At 41.5% G+C, this 24,954-nt stretch overlaps 1 protein-coding gene across 1 annotated transcript in view; it reads right to left on the bottom strand.

The window, feature by feature from the left end:
* APBA2 (amyloid beta precursor protein binding family A member 2) overlaps nucleotides 1–24,249 on the bottom strand; it is a 96,890-nt gene extending 72,641 nt beyond the window's left edge. Inside the window, 2 exon segments of the mRNA XM_032699795.1 lie at nucleotides 24,108–24,145; nucleotides 24,182–24,249. The gene's annotated coding sequence lies outside the window, so the exon portion shown is untranslated.
* Nucleotides 24,250–24,954: the final 705 nt, after the last annotated feature.

Below are 24,954 nucleotides of genomic sequence, written 5' to 3'. Positions count from 1 at the left end.
TTCCACAGCATTCCAAACACATTCTCTCCACTTATTGAGATGCATTTCTTGTAAAACAGTATTACAAAGTTTGCCATTTATATGTCACTGTACATTTTTATATTACTACATTATTTTATTATAATGTCCTTGAGATCCACAGTTAGAGATCAGTTCATTTTCTCAAGTCCTTTGCACAGTGGGGCTTAAAAGTACTGCAAAACTTGGCTGTGATAAGCTTGAGCCCTTGGGATTAATGCCAAAGGTGGCAGTGAGCTGATGTACCACTGCACCATACTGCAGCACTTTTCCTGGGCTAATCCACAAACCCATGGATGCACTCGGAATGAATAAGCAGCATTTCAACACCAGCATTTACAGAAATACTTCAGGTTTCCTGGCAAATCTGATCTGATGAACAACCCCACAGATTTCACTCAAATAAAGGTTTAGCAAGTATGTATTTTAAAGGTCAAGGACAGAATAACTTCCCTTTTAGAAGAAGAAGGACCTGTGCTATACTATTTTAGCAGGAAATAACTGTTCATCCTCATTTTGAGGCATGAAGTTATAAAGGAACCACCAAAATAGAGGACTAATGCTCTTACAAATAGGAGGCTAATAGAGGCTACTATGCCAAGATGTTCCACAAAGGACATACTCTTCAAAAAGACAAAAAAACCCCCTGTGTTTGTTGGATAATAACAATAATGAGGATGTGGTATTTTTTTCTTTAAAAAACCCCAACACCTTCAGAGATTATACAGCGGTCCTGAGTAAGTTGGAACTCATACAACAAATATATCTCAAGTTGTTTATAAGTAATAAATTATGGGTTTATTATTGTGATTAATTTGGGGAGCAAAGGGCTTCTGGAAGAGACAATTTGTGGATTAGTTATTCTACAGAAAGAGCAGACATTTTATTTCTGATCAGTTACTCCACTGGAGCTGAAAGATGGAGCACAAAAATAAAGCATACTTTTAAGACCTTACGAATTATGGGAGTCCTGAGTTGTTCACTGGAATATTCTCATATGCTTCCCACAAAAATAAAACATATCTGCTTTCCTATTTCAATTCATCTTAAAAGTATTTAAGATGACTGGCTTGACTTATATGTAATTATTTAATTGAAGTACAGCACTCTGAGGTCCCAGATGCTAAAAAAACCAGAATATCAAAATTCTGGTTGTGCCAATTGCAGTATTCTGTTTTAGGAGAAAAAAAAGTTTTTTAGATAAGTGAAAATAAGGATAATTAACCATTTTGTAACACTGCTGGGGTGATTAATGAACCAGTATCTGCACAGTGCTGTGAAGACGAAGAATCTCTAGTCTTACCATCACCGTATGCTTTCATCCATTTTATCAGCTGCAGCAGGGAGAACAAAATCAATAGTCTGTACAGCATCTAATCACTTAAGACTTCAGCAAATATAACATTTGAAATCTGAAAAGTGAAATAAGATCCCTACAAAAAAAAAGGCTACAGATATATGACACAATTCCTAGGAAGGGTTTATCCTTATTCCACCATTGGTATATTTACTCAAGTGATGAGGACTGATTTTCTCCAAGTTATTAGAGACATTACTGGACTTAATTTGAATTTACAGTGAATGAGTATATACTTCATTCATTAGGTTCCCAATTGTTTTTTTCATTTCACTGTAATATTTCTGAGATACATTTCAGCAGGAACTCAGCCATAAAACATTGTATTGCCAAGCAAGACACACATAGGAACAAAGAAACCAAAAATGAACATAGTAGACATTGTACACTCTAGTGGACACTGTGTCTACTAGATACATGCTGGTATCTAGTAAAACAGGTATTTTACCTATTGTTAGGAAAAGCAATTTGTGACTTGACTTAACACCCATTCTAGGTAAGAAGTTAATGTAAATTTTTAACTGTACACAAATCCTGATCAATCTCTTAGTTTCTCTGATTACTACACTTGGATATTTGTTACACTACTGGACAACACATCCACTAGAGAACTGTATTTCCTCAATAAAACTGCTATTTTCCACTACACAAAGCATTTAGACAATGTCTGGAGACTGTCAAGAATATAATTTTATAATAACATAACTATTATATTCTCTTAACTAGAAGGATTCTTAAAAATACCAGTAGCATAAAAACATTTGAGGAATATGTATTTTGCCATAAACTTATTTTCTTACTTGAACATTTCTAATTGTAGAATCACAAAACTTTAATTTCAAGGTGACACAGTTGGCACCTTAAGTATTCTTCAAACTCCTTAGGGAGCTAGCTAGTGACACCTACTGCAGTTTACAGCCAGCTTTATTCTCACTTTCTAAATACCTTAGTAATTTTCTTACAAAATCATGGACTCCAATTCCCCGTAGTTAGCATAGCAGTCTGGTACAGAAAGCCTTGTCTGTACCTGAGAGCTCACGATTCATTTTTCCTAGGGCAATTCATACATCTATCCCTTTATCATCAGTTTTGTAACAGAATTGATGAAAATATACACACACATAAAGTTATACATAAAAGACACCTAAAGTCAACATATAATTGAACTTAAATGAAATTTTAAGATAAATTAATTAGTCTGCTTAACATTTTCCAGAAATCAATTATGTCATCAATGATGCTGGGGGTACGGATTCCAAGTGTAGTTCAAGAGAAAGGGATGGATTTGAAGTAACAGAAAGGGATCTTGGAAGTAAACTGAAGTAAGAAATAAACCGTCCTATACGTCATACAAGTATTAGTAAGTAAATGATGCCCATGTATATTATGTGGAAGAACAGATATTAAACTGGAGATCCTCAAAGTCACGTAATTCTCTTAGATCAGTTCTGAGTAGCTCCGAACGCACCATTAGTTGTTTGCAACCTATTAGGACTATGATGTCTCTCAAAATCCCTTCCAAAATGTTCTATTTGTCTCTAATACATATTACTGTAGTCACTGCAAATTTTAAAAGGCTAGACAAAGATAATTCAGTTTCATCAGTTTAACTTGAAATCATAATGACAAGCTATCCTTATTTATTTTCATTTGTCTATTCAGCCCCAACTGCAGCCCAAACACATCGCTATAAACTGTGAAGCAGGAGTCTGGGGAACAAACATTTCATAGGTCTGCATAAAAGGACTAGAGTACCTTATTAAAAATAAATGCTAGTGCTTCAGTCATGCCAAAGCCCAAGCCTGCAAACCCTTAACTGTATGAGTAGCATCACCTTTACTTCATCAGTAGTGAAACTTGAAGGCTCTAAAATGGCTCAAAGGGCTGATGAGTAGCATCTAAGTAGGTCTTAAACTATCAAACCCAGTGTTTTCTAATTGTTAGCTGCCATCTTGAGAAAAATTTTCTTTGCATCCAGAAAAACATTTATGGCAAGCAGTTAGAAATAAATAAAACAGCTGCAGCTCTGCATAGAAAATCACTGCATGTCACCAGTTGCAGACAATAAATGAAACACTGGCAAAAATCCACTACATTATACCCCAGACTACTACTGTTTACACTCTGTGCAGGGTAAAAATACTTGTTGACACCTAATCATTGTTGTGCAGGTCTGCAAATCTGCATCTGATTTGATGATACTGCCTGACAAAGGAGAACGCTATTTCCAGTTCTCAGCCAGCCTGATAGACTACAACGACACTCCTTGCAGCCCTGCAGCCTCTAGACAGCATATCTTGTTTCTTCAGGACAAGCCTGATCTAAATGACATTTTTTTTCCTGTACTTTTTCACCTTTCATTTAAGCTCAAGTAAATTTAAGCCTTCATAATTCTTTACCACTGAAATCCTGACACGATGCAGAGGAATTAGCTGACTAACCCAATAAAGACACTTCCTAACATGACTGCTCTATTTTACATCCATACAGAGCACTGAGGTCTGGGGGAAGTTAAGGAAGTAACTGATTAAAGAGAGGTAAAATGCAGCATATGTATAAGCAGCATATCAGCAAAACAGGTAGCTGTGTCTTTAAAACATATTTGCAACAGAATAATTAAGGAATAAATGGCTTTCTGTGGAATTAGGAAGCAAGGATAACTGATAGAAAATTATAGGACACAAAAAGACAAACAGCAGTACAAAGTACCAATGTGCAAAATATATGTTCCAGAGCAGGAGCACACACTGCAGGCACCTAATTCCTATTCTTACTATAAATCAAAGTGTACATTAAGGAGATCTGTAATTAGCTGAGTCGTCTATGAAGATAACAGTAAACGAAAACTAGTCAGAAGAGTGGGAAGTGAAAGATGGTCATTCCCGTCTACTTCAAGCATTAAGGATAATAAAAATGTTCCCATTCCAAAGTAAAGCAGTATGGGCTATTTGTTTAAAAGGAGATGCAAAATCACATAGGAGAGTCCACAGCCCTCCTCTCGTCTCTCTGAGAATTAAAGGACTCTTTCCATTTAAAGGTAAAGGTGTCTCTACAATAGCGGTACTAAATGCCATGTCATTATCTGGTCTGAATCCACTGATCAACACAGGAAATCCTAAGCGGTGGATGTCATAGGTTTACTTGTTCTAAAAAAACCAAGGGGGAATTTTTTTTTTCTTTCCCCTGCATCACTGTAAAAGAAAGATGTTGAAGGAGGGAGGGGGAGGATGTTTGCCTAAGGGTGATTGACACACACAAAGGAACTAGCCAGCAGACCCACATTCCAAGCTGATAGCCCTCAACAGATGGGGGGGGGAGGGGGAAGGGGCGGAGAGGGAGGTGATGAGGTTTTTTTCCTCTTCTCAGGAAACAGCAGGCATTTCATCTTCGCCCTGACTCGGGGGGGGGGGGGGGGTGGGGGGTGGAAAGGCTCTGAGTTCGCTTTGTTTCCGGCCGGGTCATCTGGTTGCTTCTGGCCTCAGTTCGCCTCCGTTCTCCTGTGTCCTGTTCTGCCCCCAGACCAGACTTGCTCAGATTTTATCGGAGAGGTTTGACGCTTCTGCGAAGGGACCTTTGGGGCAGTCCTGGTCGGAGCCAGCTGCCTACAGTGCGAGTTCGCAGGAAGAGCCCCTTTTTCCCTTTTCCCCCTTCCGGTGGGGGGATCTCCATTGGTGGCCCAACAGCGCCCCCTGCTGGCCAACGCTGAGCACTGCAGGATCTGCTCCTCCAGGGCTCCAACAGCGCCCCCTGCTGGTCGTGCTTAGAATTATGCCAAAAGGTAGAAAGTCCTGAACTGTTTCCTTTTTGAAGGGGACTTCTGGGTACAGGATTATTGTTTGTTTGGTTTTGTGTTCTTTTGTTGTTCTGCCAATACACATATATCCTTTAATAAAGGGCTGTTGTTTTTTTCTTCTTCCATGCTTCCTCAATTGGAGCCTCTTAATTTTGAATTTACAATAGCTTAGAGGGAGGAGCTTGGTCTTCCTCATAACTCATCCTCCTTAGCAAAACACTTCAGTCTCATTAAACTGAGACATAACTGGCGCCCAACGTGGGGCTCAAAGAGAGGAAAGGTTGAAAAGGAATAACTGCCCCTGTGTGATTTACACACGTTTTGAACCTGTAGGCACCATGATGCTTGGGGTTGTTGCTTTCCTCTAGCATGCAGCCATGCCAAGATATCTGTCCCACCTGTCGATGTGCTTCAGCTCGGATATTAAGACCCTCATTGCAATAAGTACCTTTGAGTTTCTGCTTTGGATTTATCACATGGAAACTCAGCACCTGTGATTTTCACCTGGAATATGTCCTTAAGGATGCAATACTGCTCTAGCCTAAGCTGCTTCCTTCTGGGGGTTTAAGGATAATGGCACCCACCCCTATGGAGAAATGCACGGGAGTATATCTGCCCAGCTCTTCATCCATTTTCCCTTTGGAGCCTCTTAATTTTGAATTTACAATAGCTTAGAGGGAGGAGCTTGGTCTTCCTCATAACTCATCCTCCTTAGCAAAACACTTCAGTCTCATTAAACTGAGACAGTGGAACAATGACAAACGGAAAGCCCAATTTGCACACTGCTTTGTGAATCAACTATGGCATTTTATCCCTTCTGAGACTGCAAGGGGCATGCCCAGAGCCTATTCTTTTCCTAAGTACTGCTCACCTGGATAAGGTTTCAGTTTAGTACTCCTGAATCACTGAATTCCTAAATAATTCTATGTATTGTTTTTTATCAATATTCTTCATAGTATTTCTCCCACAGGTAGAAGATTCCAAGAATAGTCTTAACTAAAGATGGTAGCAGTGAAACTGGATTAAAGGACTGGGTGAAAACCTGTCGGGTTTTTTTGCCATCACCTCTATTAGATCCACAATGTCTGACAGAGGTTTGTAGAATTAACTACTGGCTGTGTCCACACCTCATCCCAAAGCTAACAGGCAATCCTAATCAACACTGTCCTTAACGCAACTGTCTGTCTTTGCTGCAGACAAAGGGTTAAGGGTGCCACATTTCACATGGCTGTCTATGGCCCTGTGACACTGTACACACCCCCCAGATTCGTTCATTCCTCTTTTTGTTTACGTCCTTAAAAGAGCACATTCTTGTGTTTATCTAGACTGCATTTGATAACTATATATCAGGTAATCATTGTAATTCATGAATATTCCTTCTGCTGTTTTTCTGAAGCTTCTTCCCAGGTGGCAGGACCTCATTATTTTTAGGACGATCATTGGATGCAATTGCTCCTAACAGTCACTCACAGCTATCATGGTATTATTTCAGATGTACTTGCTGGCTGCAGTTCCTGGGCTCCCTTTCCTCTTCTTTTTCGTGAGGAATAAATTATACGTTTGTTTTGTTTCAAATCAGACAGGGTCGAAAACAGCATAATAAGATATGACAGGTTATAGGAGAAGTCAACTCTTGAGTTCTTTTATTTCCCCATGCCAAACCTGAAGATTGCTATAAACTCAAATCTTCTATGCCAGTCATAAAATTTTAATTAGCTAAGCTAAAAATACTGGTACAATTTACCACAGTTCTTATTTCTTTCTTAAACTCCTAGATTTAACACATCAGAAACAGGCTGCAGATTGCAAACGCCATCACTAGTATATTAATACTCTGCTTCGGCATACACGTGAGCATTCTGTTCAGCTTCATTATAATTAATCAGTAATCTGGTCTCTTGTTTCTCACTGCCAAATGATAAATTAACTACTAGCTACATTCATGGATGGAATATTAATTTATACAGTGCCCTAGGGGTACTTCTGTATGTAGTACAAGACGCCCAATGAACAGATCTCATTCAAAGCTTCAGCAGAACTATGAAACAAAACAGTAAATCTAGTCTGGATCAGCTGCAGCTGTACGAAAACTGGAGAGATCTGTATCAGCAATTTTAATAACCACCACTGAAATATAAAAAATTAAATTCAGACATCACCTGGAATAATGAGTCCTCTTTTAAATGCAAACAATCAAGCACCTTTCCATGCAGAGAGTATTTTCTGGAGGTTTGTGAAAAACGCTCTGACTTTTTCAAGGTCAGATTGTGTTGTCAGAGCACAGCACCGTGTGCGTGTTGTGTAATGGGGAAATTTGCCAGTTCTAGGAGGGAAGTTATTTTTTTTCCCTAGTTGCTCTGCAATATCTGTTGAAGCTTCCCACTGTACACACGAGGACAGCAGATGGATCCAGAGGTTCTGCCTCTGGTCTTGCCTGTTACAACATTCCTTATCTGCTGCAGGTTTTCTCTTTCAGCACTTTGCAGCTCTCTAGTGCATAAAAATGACCTTTACACAGGTGCCGAAATGATATGCAACTATTTGCCTCTTTCATAGTCTTCTTTCAGGTTTATCTTCATTTTTCTAGCCTTTGAATGTCAGAGAAGATAGAGAAAGTATTATTTTTTAATACAGGGGAAGGAAATTCTGTGAAATACTAATGATCTTGGGTCACTTGGCAGTACCAAAATACACTTAAGACACATTATTTTGCAAAAATTGCAGTACAACACGATTCACATTTTTTATTCAGTAGAAACGAAAACATAATAAAACTTGAAAGGGGAAATTCTGTCCTCTGTTGGTTTTTCACAGTCCAAAGAAAACTGAATACAGGATGAGCTGTTGGTAGGACCACAGGAGTGACTGCAGCCTCTCTGTAAATTGTTACACTGCATTTTGGTATCTCACAGCATCCCAGCCCAGAGTGATCAAATAAAGGCATCTGGTCATTTGACTACAAACTGCTTGAGTTTTGAGCCTGTCAGCAATCCAGAATGGCTCTCATAGTACAAGGAACACAGCACCGAATAGGATGAAAACCACTGAGAAAGAAACAGGGTTATTGTCAAATTTCTAACATAATATTATTAATTATTATGAAGCTTTCTCTCATTTTTAATTTCTTTCTTGTTGTGAAGTCAATTACTGCAGCACACATAAAACAATTTCAAGCTTTAATTATAAAAGAATAGGCAATATGCTTTGAAAGCAGCACAAAGATTTAGCTAACTCAGACATTTCAAGCAAGGCTCACATTTTCATTTCACCTTCTGTTCTTGCATTTTAATGTTTTAAGCATCCTGCTTCATGAGAAGGATATCACTTATTGCTTGGCAAATCTCAGCTAGTTTCTGCTCTCTCTGGCCCTGACAATTCTGTCCCTGGTACAATCTGACAGGACACAGCAGAATGGGGCAGGGGAAGCAGCCCCAGCACTGGCTGCCAGACTGTGCAGCTGAGAAATACTGCTTGGAAGGGAATGGTGGATCTCACCGTCTACACTGCTACAGGGAATAAAGGGCTTATATATCCAAACATACTGTATGGACCTGCTCCTGCAGGAGTAGGAGTGGCTTGTCTGCACGGAGTGCAAGGCTTCGGATGAGCCACCACAGCCCATTGCAGTCACTTATCTGAGGTTGACGTTAAGACTCGGTCACATCTTCATTTACCACCTCTGCCAGGGGTTGGGGACCTCACACAGAGGCCACAGAGCACAGGTTTGACTTCTTCATTCCAGATGCAAGGTTTTTGGAAGGAAAAAGAATTGGATAAGTGCTTTTGAGCTTCAGCTGTTGTCCTTTTGGAAGGCTAATCACTGAATTTATCAGTAGAGGGCACAAGAAAACTGCAGTCCTCATCAAACATGCATCGAACTAAGGGAGGGCTCCCAAGGTGATCCTCAACAAGCTACTGGGTTAGCTTTACCCATTCTGTTTAACTTTAAAAACAAAACAAAACCCTGGACCTATCATATATAATGTTGGTTGAATAAACACTATTAGTTCATCTGAGATAAAATTTGTGATATTAATAACTGCAGGATGTTTCAAATATCCAGCTATCTGAAAACCTGAATGTCTGAAAATGAGGATTTATAAACTGCAAATGAAAAAACTAGTCCCTAGTGATATCAGGCAAATGAACAGCATGTTAGTAGATGTTAAATCCTAAAGCATAAATAATCTCCTTAAACCTACATCTGTGAAACCCAACAGTGAACTTATAAAAATATCTGTCCCTTATGTTCAACAGAAAATAATTTAAGCAAACAAAAGATGAAAAACAAGGTGGCCAAAATGCTCTTCACTATTGGGTTGTTGGATACAGAGGACCTTGGCAGAACTGACTTGATTTGGTTGAAAAGAAAACCAGCCCACCATCCTACAATTTGCAATGCAAATTTGAGCACATTATTTAAGGCCATTAAAAAAAAAGCAGCTATGGATGGATCATCCACAGTAACCAACATATTTTAAGTGAGGATATAATCTTTTATCCTCAATTAGGGTGGGTGGAGTTTTGCATTTAGGATGTTGCAGTTCCTTTGAACTCTGATTCTCACAGCTTAGTTTGTATGTTGTACAGAGAGATCTTTTGGTTTCCAAAAAATTACCAAGCACTTACACAAATGCTCTGTAAATTGAAGGACTAAGATCTTAGTTAATTAGTAAGCTGAATATTTAGAGAAAGTCTATTTCCACTTCCATTTAAGGATTTATTTCCAGATGTTAAGTACCAGGCTAGGAAAGATGTAAATTGGGTTGATCCAGACTGTTTTCTGAGATCTAAACTGTCTCTACTGTTGTGTTATCAATGCAAAGAATGACATTTGAAAAGAGTCCTCCCTTCACCAAGTCAGTCAAAAACTTAATACAAAATTTGTTACCTACTTTGCCCATTTCATTTGTAGTTGTTTGTAACAACCTGTCTTTGGTTTTATGTGATTTATGTACTCGTATCTTCCTCGTAAGTCCACTTCTATCATTCCATTTTAAAGGAACCAAGCAGGTTATCTGCTTTACCAGCATCCATAGATGTATGGCATTAAAGGTATTTTTTTCCAGTATCTCGCTGAAGAGCAGTAATACATTTATGTCTGTATTTATGTTCCCCTAGATCCAGGAAGGTAGCTACATTTATATGCAAGGAGTTAACCCTGTTTTTGGTTACTCAGGCACTCCCCCAATGACTGACTGTAATTTACAGATAGAAGATGACAAAGTGCCAATTATGTAGAGAGCTTTGAACAGATAAACAAATTATTAGTCTATGCAGATTTCTACCTATGAAATTGCAATACCAAAGACAGTTCTTTCATTTTGGAGAATAGAACGAATATTTTTCCTTTTTTCCCCCCTCAATATTTTTATTGCCTAAACAGAAGATTTCAAAGTTTTGATTCTTTTCTGATAATACACAGAGCACAAACAACATTCATCCTGGATGAAATAAAATATGCAATTAGCCTGCAGTTAAAGGACTTTTTGAAAAAAATGTGACTGGCTATCTCAACTGCCTACTCTACTTTGAAAGTTTTTCAGTGAAGGTAGAGAAATCCATTTCAAGAAATCTGCAGGCAATGTTCAAGTGAAATCCTTGACAGAACAGACATTCCTCTGCTGAAACTGTAGGTATTAACTCTGTTGTCTAAAACACTCCACTTATAGCCAGGAAGTCAGGCATCATTAGCTGCCTGGGCTCTGATGCACAAGTCTTATCAGCTCCTAATGGCCTGTAAAGGAGAAAGGAGGCATGTGGATCTTGTCTAGTTGGAGAAACTCAAAACTGAAGAACTAAGGCTTTCTTAGACAAAGCAGGGCAACAAAGCACTGGTTTACCCCATGTCTTGGGTGGTTCTGGCAAGAAAAGGAACAGATTGAGTATTTATTAAAGTCTCTGATCATGTTTGGAAAAAGGCATCCTAATTTTATGTGATATCTGTAACAATGCCATGGAATCTGTAAGATTCAAGTCTGTTGCTGGGAGATGAAACCCCATAAATGAATTACTTCTGAGCATAACTCCCCTTACAACATCAGCATGCTGGAAGTCTGAGGAAGCATTCATTTTCTTTCGGACTTTCATGATGATAACTGAATGTTTATCTCACTTTTGCCAATTCATTATAGGAAGAGAAACTGTTTCAAACTGGAGACTGTAGTCCTACCCTCTACAGGTGTGTGATAAAGCTGAAGTATTTTTGTTATGAAAATAAAAGTAAACACAAATATTAGAAGAGAAATGGTAGAAAGCTTGACATGAGCCTTTGGCGGTTTATAATATGCTCTTTATATCTTTTCAGACTCTTGAATAGTCTTTGACTGCGTGCATGTCATTCCTCCATGTTCACGAACTTCATGAAAGCACAGGAGACAATAGCTGGCTCTCTCTTCTTTGTCCTCTCTGCCATTCTGTGCTCCGCTAGAGATGGAAACATTGAGAGTTCTAGTGATCCATCAAAATCCTAACTACTCGGAAACTTTAAGCCTGGGGTTTGGGTTCTTTTTTTTTCTTTTTCTTCACACACAGGTAGATAGACTTCCCCTATCAGTAACTGGCAGGCTAAGGAGGCAACAATGCAGCACACTAAAAGAACCCTGAAAACTCACTGTTAGGCAATATTCCAAAAAGCATTAATACAGCGTCAGCCATTCCCAAGAAGGAAGTGCATCCTGGGCTTGAGTAAGATGCAGTGCCATGAGGGTTAATTAGATCTACAGGCGGCCTCAACAAGTGATTTGCTTTGGACTGACTAGAGCTGGCTTAACTGCAGCATGTCAAATAATGGTATTGCACAGAAAAACCCATATGTAACAGATCTGTTGGAGAAAAGGCATTATTCCTGCAGGGTAAGGTTGCTGTACCCAACGGTTATAGCTGGGCAGCAGCATGGAAGACATCTACACACAGGCAGCCTGATGCTCCATATCTGCCTATTACCTTACTTGTGTCATATGGGCTATCAAAGGGGAGTATTAATGAAGCTTTAGAAATAGATAGATAAAAAAGCTAGTGTGAAAACAAGAATTTTCCCTGCATTTTATTTCATTTGTTGTAAGATAATCACATTTTGCATAAAGCAATTAAGTAAACATCCATTTCCTAGGTTCTCAGTAAAGGGTACCTATGCTCTTGGATAACACTTCCAGGAATTAACATTTTTCCTTTAAAACTGAAATAGTTGACAAATCACTGAGATATCATGTTGGTACACTGTAGGTCAGCCTGGTTTGTAGTTCTCTCTGAGTCCTCCAGTTCAGTGCTCTGCATGCCTCATCACCAAACATGCAGTGAGTAGCTACTGAGGCAAGAATGTAAACCACAGAATCACAGAATATTCTGAGCTGGAAGGGACCCACAAGGATGACTGAGTACAACTCTTAAGGGAATGGCCCATATGGGGGTCAAGCCCACGACCTTGGTGTTACTGGCACTGTGTTCTAACCCCCTGAGCTGATCTCAGTATGAGTCTTGCTAAGACCTACTCTTCACTGACTTCATTACTTGTTCATAAACAGACTGGTTTGTCTTCAACTGATGCTCAGGGCAGCATGTATATAAATCTTGGAATCAGGTTTAAGGTAAGTAATGTCTTGTCTGCAGTTGCATATATATATATATATATATATATATATATATATATATGACGACAAGTATTATGGCTGGCAGAATATGATCCCTAAAGACTACTACTTATTATAAACAGTTGTGTTTATTGGGAAAGTCAAATGAAGACTAATTACTCTGACAATTGGAAGAATTCCTAATTTTCTATCATTAAGTCAACTTGGTTTCATCTTTCTAAGCTTAATTATTATAGTCTGAACAACCACCTCATGGCAGCCTCCTAGTGGTAATTAGAACTCCCTAGGTTGCAGAGACAGACAACTCTAGTCCTGCTGAGGCTGGTGGCACATTCCAGGGGGCAGGAACACCGCAGGGAAGGCTGTAGCTTGTAGCAAAACTGAAGTCTTGGAAGAGGTTGAGCTGCACTCAGTTCAAATCAAAGATTCCAGACACTTCAGCTGCAAAGATATGCCACAGTCCCTTAAAAACAGAAGCTGCCTACACTGTAAAATAACAACCACCTAACACCGTGCACGCCTTTCCTGGGCTTTCCCAATGGGTTTGGTCAGGCACTTAAAAGGCTTCCCTGCAGGATACAACTCTGTACCATCGCATGCAGCCCAGCACTGCAAGGCTATAATCAACTGCTGTGCCCTTTGATATCCCTTTACCAGACGCAAGCCCTGAACAGTCACATCATATTTTCCTTTCCATTTAATTCTTCATCTTGTATTTGCTATAGTAACAACTTGCAGCTGGAGGCAAATAAATCCTAAATTATGTGTGTTGTGGAAAAGTCCATTAGCCAAGATTTCATTATGTTAAGTGTTCTGCGGACATTCCTGCCACAAAGAGCTTAAAAATCTATAACTAAGTCTACAGCTGACAAATTAATAAAGTGGACTTTGGGGAGTTTGTTTAAAAACCAAAGACGCATAACTCCACACACAGTGACACATTACTGGTAAAGAAAATAACAGTGAAAATAGTGTAATAACTGCAAAGCCATCCTTTTATAGTCTCCTGAGAACTTTTTATCCATGTTATTCATACTTAAATAGGCAAAATATTTAATATGTATATTTATAAAGGTAATTATTTTTCTCTTCATACTTTAATCTAACAAGAAGGTTAAAGCAACATTCAACTAAATATTAAAATCAAGTCAAGATTTTCCAGTTAGTTTTCAGTAGATGTTTGGTCTGTGCATTATTGATTAAATCTAGTGTTTCACAACCTTTTGCTACCATAATAGGAGGTTACCTTGGCTCTGTGCCACTTTTTTACATTCTTACAGTATTCTTTTCCTCTGTAGATTAATGCATACAGAAGACACGAAACCATCAAGTCTATTTAGATAGGTCAGTCTTTTGAACAATGACAGTTTACTGCTGTCTTTTTAAATGCCAACCACCAAGAAGCTCCACATTTAGCTTGCTCATGGGCTCCACTACAATAAAGACTTTTTTCTTTTTTTTTTTTGCAATCACCTTCATTTCATTCAGGATGCTACTGTGTTGTTTAGCTAAGTTCCACACGTATGGTAAACTTCAAACTTTACTGTTTATAAGTTTCTGTCTGAATTTCCCCCATGGCCTGTCTTCACGAGACACGAGGGTCTCTCAGGATGACTCCTGTGCCCAGGAGCCTGGTACGCAGCTCAGGAAGAGAACTCTCCCTGCTGAGCCTCCGAAGCTCCCAGCACAGGCAGGAGGAAGGAGCAGCAGGACTGCCCCAAGCCCAGCCTGAGGACACAGTCAGTGTGTCAGTGGGCCCAACACGGTACGAGCTGGAACCAGCAGCCAGGGCCACCCTCAGCTGTCAGCCAGAGTCAGCCACAAGTTTATCCCATGATGTGAGATATCATCTTAAAGGCAGGACAGATTTCATCCTGTCACAAGACAAGATTCATTGTGCCAAAGCACAGGGAGAGCAGTGATATACAGCTTTCAGGTTTCCTAACCCTGAGAGGGTATCTACCTGTACTAGAGTAGGTTACTGCCATTACCTTAATTACTGCTTTAATTTAATTGGGATTATCATTACTCATAGGAAGATATGTAATACCATTGACTCTGGATGGCATTTGGCTTGTTTGTATTTATTATAAAAATGTTAAGTACCATCAGAAAGAAAACCGATTACTCAATCTTGGTTCATTCAAATGGATGCTGGTTAATATTAAGGAACTTATTTCTACTACAACTTCTGTAGTGCCAATGATAAGCATTCCAAAATTATTTAAAAGTATCATATTGTCCGCAGACATCTGAAGTACATATTCACACTACCCTCATTCCTGAAGCCTAGGTGAAATTAAGCTCAAAGCTGTGATTCTCACACACCAACATCTGGAGCCTCAACTAAACCATGAAATATCCTGGGACTCCCAACACCAAAAAGTGTTAACAAATCTAAGCTAAATCAATATTAGCTCAAGAATAAGATAGATAGTTTAAAAACAAATACAGGTAAATGCACAGGAAAAAAATAATACTGTCACAAAGGGCTAATAGTGCTGTATAAATAAACAACAAATCAACCAACCCCCTCCCCCCACCAACACAACTGACTTAAAGGCACATTCCTAATACTACACAGGTATTTCCATGGCAAGTCTTCCATTAAGAAAGCAGCTAGTCATTAACCAGGAATGAAGAATTCTGCTACTAACAACATTCATAATGCTGGAATCAGAAATACAATGCAAATCAGTATTTACTAGGAAGTGTTCCCCTCCAGTGCTCATTTTATGTCTCTAATGCAGCACTGAGCATGGAATTTCTTGTCACCAACAGAATTCCTTCCCTTTCATTCATCTAGTATGCAACAGCTCTTATCTCCTGGGCCATAACATGTCAAATACTTCTACATAATTAAAGCCACACTGATTGACTGGCTAAGAATATCACAGGGGTAAGTTTCTTTTTAAAGCTGCCTTATTTCTAATCAAGAGCTGTCTTCCAGTAACACAAGATTTTGTGCCTAAAGGACATTTTATATATCTATATATATCTATATAGACATATAAAGATATATACATAACATTCTTTTATCATCTACAATACAGCAATAACAAGAAAATATCATTGTACTCTGATATCCCTTTGTGGTAAATCAGAGACTATGAGGACAGCAAGAGGTACTTAGTGAGGCAGGCAAAATGCACATTTTTGTTAAGTATGGAAACTACAATTAACATTCCTCCCTTCATATAAACCTTTACTGCATTCCCAGGCAGAACTTTTCTGTATCTCATTGGTTCATTCATATCTGAGATTTGTTGTGATGGTGGGGTTTATTTAGGAAAGAAAATAAAAATCTGGCAAAAATCAGTGACAAGGCTTACATCTTGTCAGGTTATTTTATATTTTACTGTACTGTTAGCATTCTTTTTACTGTTCGTTCTTTTTAAATACAAATCTGTTAAGGGTAAATTTAAACATCAAGGGAAGCAATCTGGTAGCATGGCAACAACATGCTATGCTGCATAGTAAGAACTGGGAACCAGGCAAATCTCTTCTTTATATACTGCATTGGTTTATAAGAGTAGAAATATTTCTGTTCTTTGTGTAACTGCCTTTGTGATCATTCATCTATTAGTAGTTGTAGTCATCTTTAAAACTCAAGACAGCACAGCAACCCTGTGAAACCTGGTATCAGTCAGGATGGTCATCCTTAATAGACAGAAAAGCTGCAGATTAGAAGAAAACATTAAAGATTTCATTCCCAGGAGAGAGATTTGGTATGGATTTGAGGAGTATAGCAGCCCTGAAGCAATCTTGCTTCTCCACGAGAAGCAAGCAATACCATCTCCAGGCACTCCCCTGATGTGTTGAGAAGTCATCTCTTGGCTTTCACAGTGAGAATTGAGACCTATTTCAAGATTTGACTAAACCAAAAGGGTGCACTTGCCCTTGCACTGAAATAAGTTTTGGTGATAGCTGGTATCAGTGATTCTAGAGAGAATTGCCAATTCATTGATGTCATTTCACTCTCAGTGACAGCAAAAAAAAGAAGAATTAAAATCCTATGTCATTCTAGAACAGAATCTGGTCTGTGGTACACCCACTCTCTTCAGTTAATCCAGTAACCCAGGAATATATCACCATTTTGTTGGGGCAGTGATATGGTTTGAAGCTGGCTCCCTGCCAAGTCTCCAAACCTCACCACCAGAAGTCCCCCCCCCCCCCAAACCTCAGGGAGAAGAGGGAGAAAAAAAAAACAACCAACTAAGAAAACCCGAAACGAGAGAGACAGCTAAAGTGATATATATATAAATATATTTACACTTATGTTACAATTGAAATATATATATAATTTAAAAATATATAGAATTTCACAAGGGAAGGGGAAAAGGGAAAGGGAACAAAACCAAAATAAAATATATGTATATATATATATATATATATATTCCGATCAGTAGCCCGAGATCTAGTAACTAAGAGTTAGCAAAGAAAATATCCCACCACTCTCCTTGGGACAACTGAGAGTCACTCCGGTACGATCGCCGGCAACCTCCGCTTCCCAAGGTCAACAAGGCCCTACCAGGCCTCGCTCCCCAACACGGCAGACTCAACAGCAGGGAACCTGCACCTCCGAGCCGCCGGAAGGAAAGAGAGCGAAGGCCTCTCCTCCTTTCTTCTTTTAATCTGGTTTACGTAAAAATCGTAGGGAATACTGGGTAAATCTGGACCCTTCCTTGGTTACAAACTGGTCACCAAGGAAGGCCTAGCCCAAACCACCACAGGCAGGAAAAGGCAAAGTTAAGTAGCACTTCTAATCTTCTGGTCTTGGCACTGGGTGACAGAAAGTCCACCCAAGCACCTTTGTTTCTGGGTAGTGCATGAAGGGCAGTAAATAGGCGAAGGGCATTGTGGGAATATTATTTTCATTATTACTCTTTCTTTCTTTCACACAAAAATAAGCTAGTTCACTGAACTTGAATGCCAAACACAGCTACTCTTTCTGGGACTTTCTAATATTACTGTTTAGATAGGTGCTGTCCCTTTGGAACTTGTGCTTCTCACCCTGGGTTATGGCTTGTATAAAGGGGGAAAACTGCTGCTTAAAAATATTTGTTTGGAGGGGTTTGGAATAATTGAGCACCAAAACAGACAGACATAGAAACTGAATTTTTTGCTCCTTGGTAGCTGTTTATCCTCATTTAGTGCAGATAACACACTCATGATTCCATAAACTTGTGTTTTAGAGAATTTGAGACAGGTATCACCTTGATTTTGCAACTGCAGCTTATGCTTCATTCTGGCTCCCCAATTCTGCCTAAACACCTACACTTCAAATATTCCTCTTCCTTCCTCTTCTTCCTCTGAGAATTTTCATATACAGACATACCAGTATCACCACCAAATGTTGTTGTTTCCCCTCTTTCTTTCCTTCCTGCCTTCCTCCCATGTTCTCTTGCTTTCCAGTATGCTAATTTTATTTCTCTGATCAGTTTAAACTCCTAAAGTAAGTCAGCACTTACAGGTGTCCAAGTCTCTCCCATATGCAGACAAGTTTTCTCTGTGTTTCATTAACATAACCACTTCAAAAGTCCCTTCTCTGTCACAAATGCTTCGTGACAGCAAGAGTTGGTTCCACAAGGGTTTTGATGCACTTTGCTTCTTCCTCAGTGTGAAATGCTGCAATGGCTTAATCTTTGATCTTAATCTGTGAGTGAGGATCTGTGGGTGCTACAGGGTCATTTGCCTGACACCAGTGGTCTTTTGCATGGCAGGATGCCTTGAGGAGCCCCTTCCAGAGGCCCTTAAGAGATCTGTCCATGTGATTCTCCCACAGAAAGGCACAGTATTTTCGTGAGGAATTGAGGTGACACGGTCACTGCTGTCTGTTGCTAGTTTATAGCGCGCAACTAAGGTTTACCTGAAGATATGCAAGGTCTTCTACATTTATTCCTATGCTTCCTTCTTCAGCTGCTTATCCAGAGGACGAGACCACACTGATCCCAGGGGATCATTCTGATGTCACTCCTAAAATCTCAGCTAAATGAAACTCTTCCTGTGGACTCAGTGAGATGGAACAATGAAAGTCTATACACAAGAATATGCATTCTCCATCACTGTTTATCTGCTAAAATATCAATTTTCTGTTCAGTTTTTACTGGAATTACTATCTCACTAAATCCCCCAGAGAACCCTGCAGTGTCATGCTAAGATAATCAGTTGGCTGTCACTCACAACAAATCCAAAGTGGAACAACTGGAAAGCAGAGATGACTCTTCTACAGTCACTGCAAGAAAAGTATCTTACTGGAGAAAATGTAAGTGAACTCAAAAAGCCCTGTGTTCCCATGTTACATAACATCACTCAGCATTCTGGACTCCTGTGGTCAAGCATTTAGATGTGCACACTCCCCAGAACTGTGTCCCCACTCATGGTTAGTGTTGCTAAACTACTAGGTTGGGCTGTGAGCTGTTTGTTGTTGGTTTTTTTTAAGATGTTGCTATACTCAGGAAGAAGTAAACATGCTCACTGTGACCACATCACGAATCCTTAGTTAAATCTAAGCTCTGTAAGCAGGTGAAAGACTTTCACTAAATCTTCATGGATCAGATCCAGTGAATCCTTAATACAAAGGTGGATGTGTACTCAAGAAAAACTTGCATGGCCAGGCCTCTCTCTTGGAGAATTGTTTCAGGAATAAAACCAGCAGATTTCACTCTTTGAAAATGATCAGGGTTACTATACAATTGACTTGGGCAGAGGAACTTCTGCAAAGGTTGTAGCTGACAAGTACGTCCATGAGGAAGATCTCTCAGAAAGCGAAAGACAGAAATCTGGAAATAATGCTAGTTAGTAATATGCTCAGAAATATTCCTAATATCAATGTACAAAACAAAGTTCAAAATCTACTTCATTCAATTAACAGAATGGAAATACTCAATCTGCCTTTTAAGTAATAAGGCAATAACAAGTTATTCCCTTATGGCTGAATCTTCATTACTAAGCCTGTAAATAAAAGGGCTATTTTCAGAAGGAAACTCCATCTTAATAATTCAAAACAGACAACTGTCCCAAGATACTCCTCCATGCAGTTCCCACTGGCAGCCCAGGTTGGTATCAGCGAATGTCTGCACTGCAGAAGTACTGTTTGAAAATCCTTATCTCAACTCCAAACCTCCCACTGGTTGTGACGTATTTCGTATATCTTTTTGCCAAGTTTCCTTTCCTTTTCATTTACTTCTATTTCAAAAGGAAATGAGCCCTTCATGCATGAGTATACTTCAGAGTATGCATCTCCAGCAGTATTTCATGTAACCTTATCATCTGAGAAGAATGACACTTTTTCCTTTTCATCCCTACCTACAGGGCTTCTACCCTTCCTCTCTTGCTTAGGTGGAAGCACCTGTGAATCCCGGAGTTTTCTGTACCAGTCTTTGCTCAGCTCTAACTTACTCTTCTTGAAGTGCAAATCACCTTCCTCTGCTGCAGCAGGTGAATGAAGACAGTAAGTACTGCAACAAAAAAGGAAAGGAATGTCGTACTCAAATGACAGTGCATTTACCTACCAGCATCAGAAACAAACTGTTCATTCTAAGCATGTTTTTACCAGTTGTGTAAGACCTTTATTCTGAAAAATAGTATCATTACCCAAGATAAGACTTAAGTCCAGACAAAACTGAGAATTGGAATGAAAGCCCTCTTCCATGGATGCCATGACAAAGCCTAACTGCTGCATGTTCAGCTCCTGCAGACAACACAAGCCTAAAGTACTGAACACTTCAATAATCACATGGTGCTTTCTTGAGCTGCTTTTCATACAGCTCTCATGGGAAAATGGGTCCTCAGGAAAAAAAGAGAAATCTTACATGTAATACTCTTCCCAGTAGACTAAAAGCATTTGCAAGTATCTAAAGTACTTAGAATGAGCATTTGACTCAGCGATTGCAAGTTTTTTTGAGTGTCTAAAAACCAGCGAATTCTGATTCGGCTTTCAGCTCTTCCTTTTAACTTGTGAAGTGCACGTAACTGCATCAGTGCTTTATTTTCTCCCCCTAGAACTGCCATTATGTCTCTTGCACTAATGCTGCAAGGCTTTAATTGCCTTTGCAGGAGTGCCAAGAGATATCAGATAGGAAAGCTCTTGATTGCAAGTAGTATGCTTGTATCTACATTGAAATAAAAATATTTCAAGCAAATATGTCTTCCTTGGGAAGCTTATAGTAAGGTATTAGTTTGTACTAATAGTAATGTACGGTTACACAGATAATAGAAGCCAATGTATCCTACTGATATTACACTCCATCTTTACTGAGATGCATGGATTAGTCCTGGAATGAAAGCTCTAGTTCTTTCTAAAAAAAATCTGACTTCTTGTATCACGTTTGGATATGCACAAGCATGTAGCTCCTCACAGGATCATAACAATTCACGTTCCAAAGAAAGTCAGAGATCTCTTGTCCAATATTCTGCTCAAACCAGGGTCATCTGTAAGGCCTGAGCAGTTTGCTCAGGGAATTATCCAGCCTGGTCTTAAAAACTTCCAAGGACAAGAGACCACACAACCTCTCTGGGCTACCTTGTCCCCATGTATGACTGTGCTTGCGGGGCAAGAGATTTTGCTTTCATCCAGTCTGAACCTCTCATTTCAACATATGCCTTTTGCCTCTCATTCTCTGCCACAAAGCACTGTGTTGAGTCTGGTTCCACTTCCCTGAAGACCTCTCTGTAAGTACTGGAAGATGCTGTTAGGCCCCCCCAAAGCCTCCCTTTCTGCAGACCGAGCAAGCCCCACTTCCTCACCCTCTCCTCACAGAGCCTGGCCTCCAGCCCCAGACACTTTAGTGGCCTCCACAGAACCCCAGTTCATTAATATCTTGTACTGGGGGGACCAAAACTGGACCCAGGATTATAAATGCAGTTTACTGAATGCCGAGCAGAGGGGAATAATCCCTTCCCTTGACCTCCTGGCTGCATGGTTGTTCATACAGGCCACAATGCTCCTGGCTGTCTGTGCTGCCAGGGTACGTGGCTGGTTCATGTGCAGACTGCTGTTCACCAGGACCTCTGGGCCTTCTTGGCAGGGCTGCTCCCCAGCCTCTACCAGTGCAGTAGCTTAAAGCATGAAATAATTGCCTTGTTTATTTAAACACAGATTACAAGGGGGATGCATATAAAAAGTCTGCAGAAGCATCTAAACACTGATGTGTTCAAAGGCCACAACCAAGATTTTGTTCTGAACGAAACCAACATCTTCCATATTCCTCTCTCTGAGTTTCTGAGCTAGTAGCTTGGAACAGATCACTTATTAATTTCTATATCCTCAGCACAGGAATATAAACTGGAAGATGTTTAAACCATGGCATTTTCACAAATTATTTCTTAGTAAATATTCTTATCAGAACAGCTGGAGAGACGGCAAAATTATGCTTCTTGAAGTGGTTTCTCATGTTCACAGCCTTAAGTAAAGGTCACTTTTTAAAGATCTAGCTCTTGTTTAAATTCATGTCCAGTCTCCAACTCAGAGATTAATCAAGTAACTGCACAAAACACGGTTTTCGAGATTCTTCCTCTCATAAGACTTTGACCAAAAGAATTGAGCACCTACAGCCTTTGCAAGAACACTTTACCATCAGAGGATCAAGGGGAAGCAATAATGCAGCTACTGATCAGAGGCAACACTGCATTTTTAAAAACAGGTTTAGATCTTTCCAAGTGCAGATAAGGGCTAAACTACCAGAGAATTTAGGAATTCTTACAATCAAAGTTTATAAGGACAGTTCTGCAGCCTGAAATCCTATGAGCCCCAAGCAGAATAAGGACAATGGCTTCCACTTTAGCAGTTCAGTATTCATAGAACAGCATTTGAAAGCAAAGCTCTCTCTTCCCTGTTCCATATGGAGTAGAATCAGGACTATATAGTGATAAATTGCCATCTTATGTTGTAACATAAACTTCAGTTTTTTGCTTTTCAACTGTTAACCAGCACATACTGTATTTTAACTTAAGTGGCAGTAAAGAATTATACTAAAATACCTCTCTTTTAAAGTTACCTTATTTTGGAAATACTGTGGCTTACACAAACCACATAAAACTACGATAGCAGTTGTTTCTGTTTTTCAGTTCTGCTGGTTAAGTAATGAGGGATTCTTGGGTAACAGGCATAATAGATGAAAAACCTTTCCTGCAAACGACTTTCCCAGCCCCTCCTGGGAGATTATAAGGCAGCCTTGACCAGGTAATACAACTGAAACACTATTTGCATTTTTCACGCAAACTGCTCACAGTAATTTCAGACTTTTCTTAAGCATCACTGCAATGCATGTTATCTCTGTGCTATGAACACTGAATGATCTCTTGTCTTTATTTAAATTTGGTTTTTTGTATGTCCTCACTAGCATGCAACAACCATCAAAACGACACTGAGGACGCAAAGTACGTAAATCTGAAAGCACAGACTGTCAGTTGAGGCAAAAGAAGCCAGTCTGACTTTCCAAGATGCAGCTCCAAACGCAGCATTCCCTTTCCCCCACCCCCATCCCTTTTGTTACGGCAATACAAGCCACCAACATACATATTCAGAAAACTGTTCAAAAAGAGGCAAACAGACCTTGCTCATGTCTCATGCTGTTTATACCAACAAAAATCAAGTATTTGTAACGGAGCAGCTTTTTCCCTCCAGACCTCATGATGAAGGGAACGGGAAAAGAGTGGATCAAAGGCTCCGATGCCTTTGCTACAGTGGAGGCATGAAATCAGAAACGAATACAAACTCCGAGTGATGCTGCATTATAGGAGGGCTCCTCTCACATTCCTTTTGACTCCCGTTAAGACAAACAGGGGCTGAAGCCTCCCGCCCTCCCGCAGAACACTGACACGATGCGGATGTTGCACGGCCGGTCCCTCCGGCATGGGGCGGCCGGGCCGAGCCCGGGGCCGTCCGGGGGCACCGAGCGGGGCCGCAGCCCGGCCCTCCATCGCCTCCACGCGAACCTTCCCCGGGCACGGTGGCGCCGGGCGGGCACCCCCGGGGCCGGACCCCGCGCCGCCCACCCCGACCCCGGCCGCGGCCACTCCGCCGTGCCCCGGGGCTCCCCCGCACCCCGGCTCCCCGTCCGCTCGCGGGCAGCTCGGCTGTCAGGGGACGGGTATGGACATGGGGATGGAGATGGGGATGGAGAGGGAGATGATGGGGATGGAGATGGAGATGATGGGGATGGGGATGAAGCGGGAGCAGCCGCTCGTGGTGGGGGCAGCCCCCAGGCCCAATTTAGGGCTGGCGCGGGGCGGGGGCTCCCCCGAGGGGACCCGCGGGGGTTCTGCCGCCCCACCCCCGTCTGAGCCGCCGGTGCCCGCGCCGACCCCGGCCGGTCCCCCACCCCGCGCCCCCGGTGCCAGTGCTTACCGCGAAGCCGCGCGGTGCCGGTGCTGATCCCGGTGCCGGTGCTGATCCCGGTGCCGGTGCTGATCCCGGTGCCGATCCCGCTCCCGCCGCCGCAGTCGCTCTTTTGTGTGGCTGCCGAGCGCGAGCGCCTCACACCGCGCTGGGCCCGCCCGGGAACCTGCCTGCGCCGCCGCCCCGGAACCTGCATGGCGAACAGCGCCGCGCTGCTCACGGCGGGGTTGCGGGGCTGTGCGGTGTGTGAGGGGCTGTGCGGTCTGTGCGGGCCGTGGGGGCTGTGCGGGGTTGTGTGGGGCTGTGTGGTCTTTGCGGGCTGTGCAGTGTGCAGGGGGCTGTGCGGGCTGTGCGGGGCTGTGTGGGCTGTGTTGGGTTGTGCGGGCTGTGTGGGGCTGTGCAGGGCTGCGTGGGGCTGTGCCGGGCTGTGTGGTCTTTGCGGGCTGTGCAGTGTGCAGGGGGCTGTGCGGGGCTGTGCGGTCTTTGCGGGCTGTGCAGTGTGCAGGGGGCTGTGCGGGCTGTGCGGGGCTGTGCAGGGCTGTGCAGTGTGCAGGGGCTGTGCGATCTGTGCTGGGTTGTGCGGGCTGTGGGGGGCTGTGCAGGGCTGCGTGGGGCTGTGCAGTGTGCAGGGGGCTGTGTGGGGCTGTGCGGGCTATGTGGGGCTGTGCGGTCTGTGCTGGGTTGTGCGGGCTGTGTGGGGCTGTGCGGGCTGTGTGGTCTGTGCAGGGCTGTGTGGTCTCTGCGAGCTGTGCAGGGGGCTGTGCGGAGCTGTGAGGGCTGTGCTGTCTCTGCAGCGCTGTGCAGCCCGGACTCCGCGCAGAATGGTCCGGGACGCGGGTACGGACCCATCAAATCC

The sequence above is a fragment of the Chiroxiphia lanceolata genome, chromosome 12 (assembly GCF_009829145.1).
Source record: "Chiroxiphia lanceolata isolate bChiLan1 chromosome 12, bChiLan1.pri, whole genome shotgun sequence".
Classification (NCBI taxonomy): Eukaryota; Metazoa; Chordata; class Aves; order Passeriformes; family Pipridae; genus Chiroxiphia; species Chiroxiphia lanceolata.
Note: the sequence above shows the minus strand (reverse complement) of the source record. Positions and strands in the feature narration are given on the sequence as shown.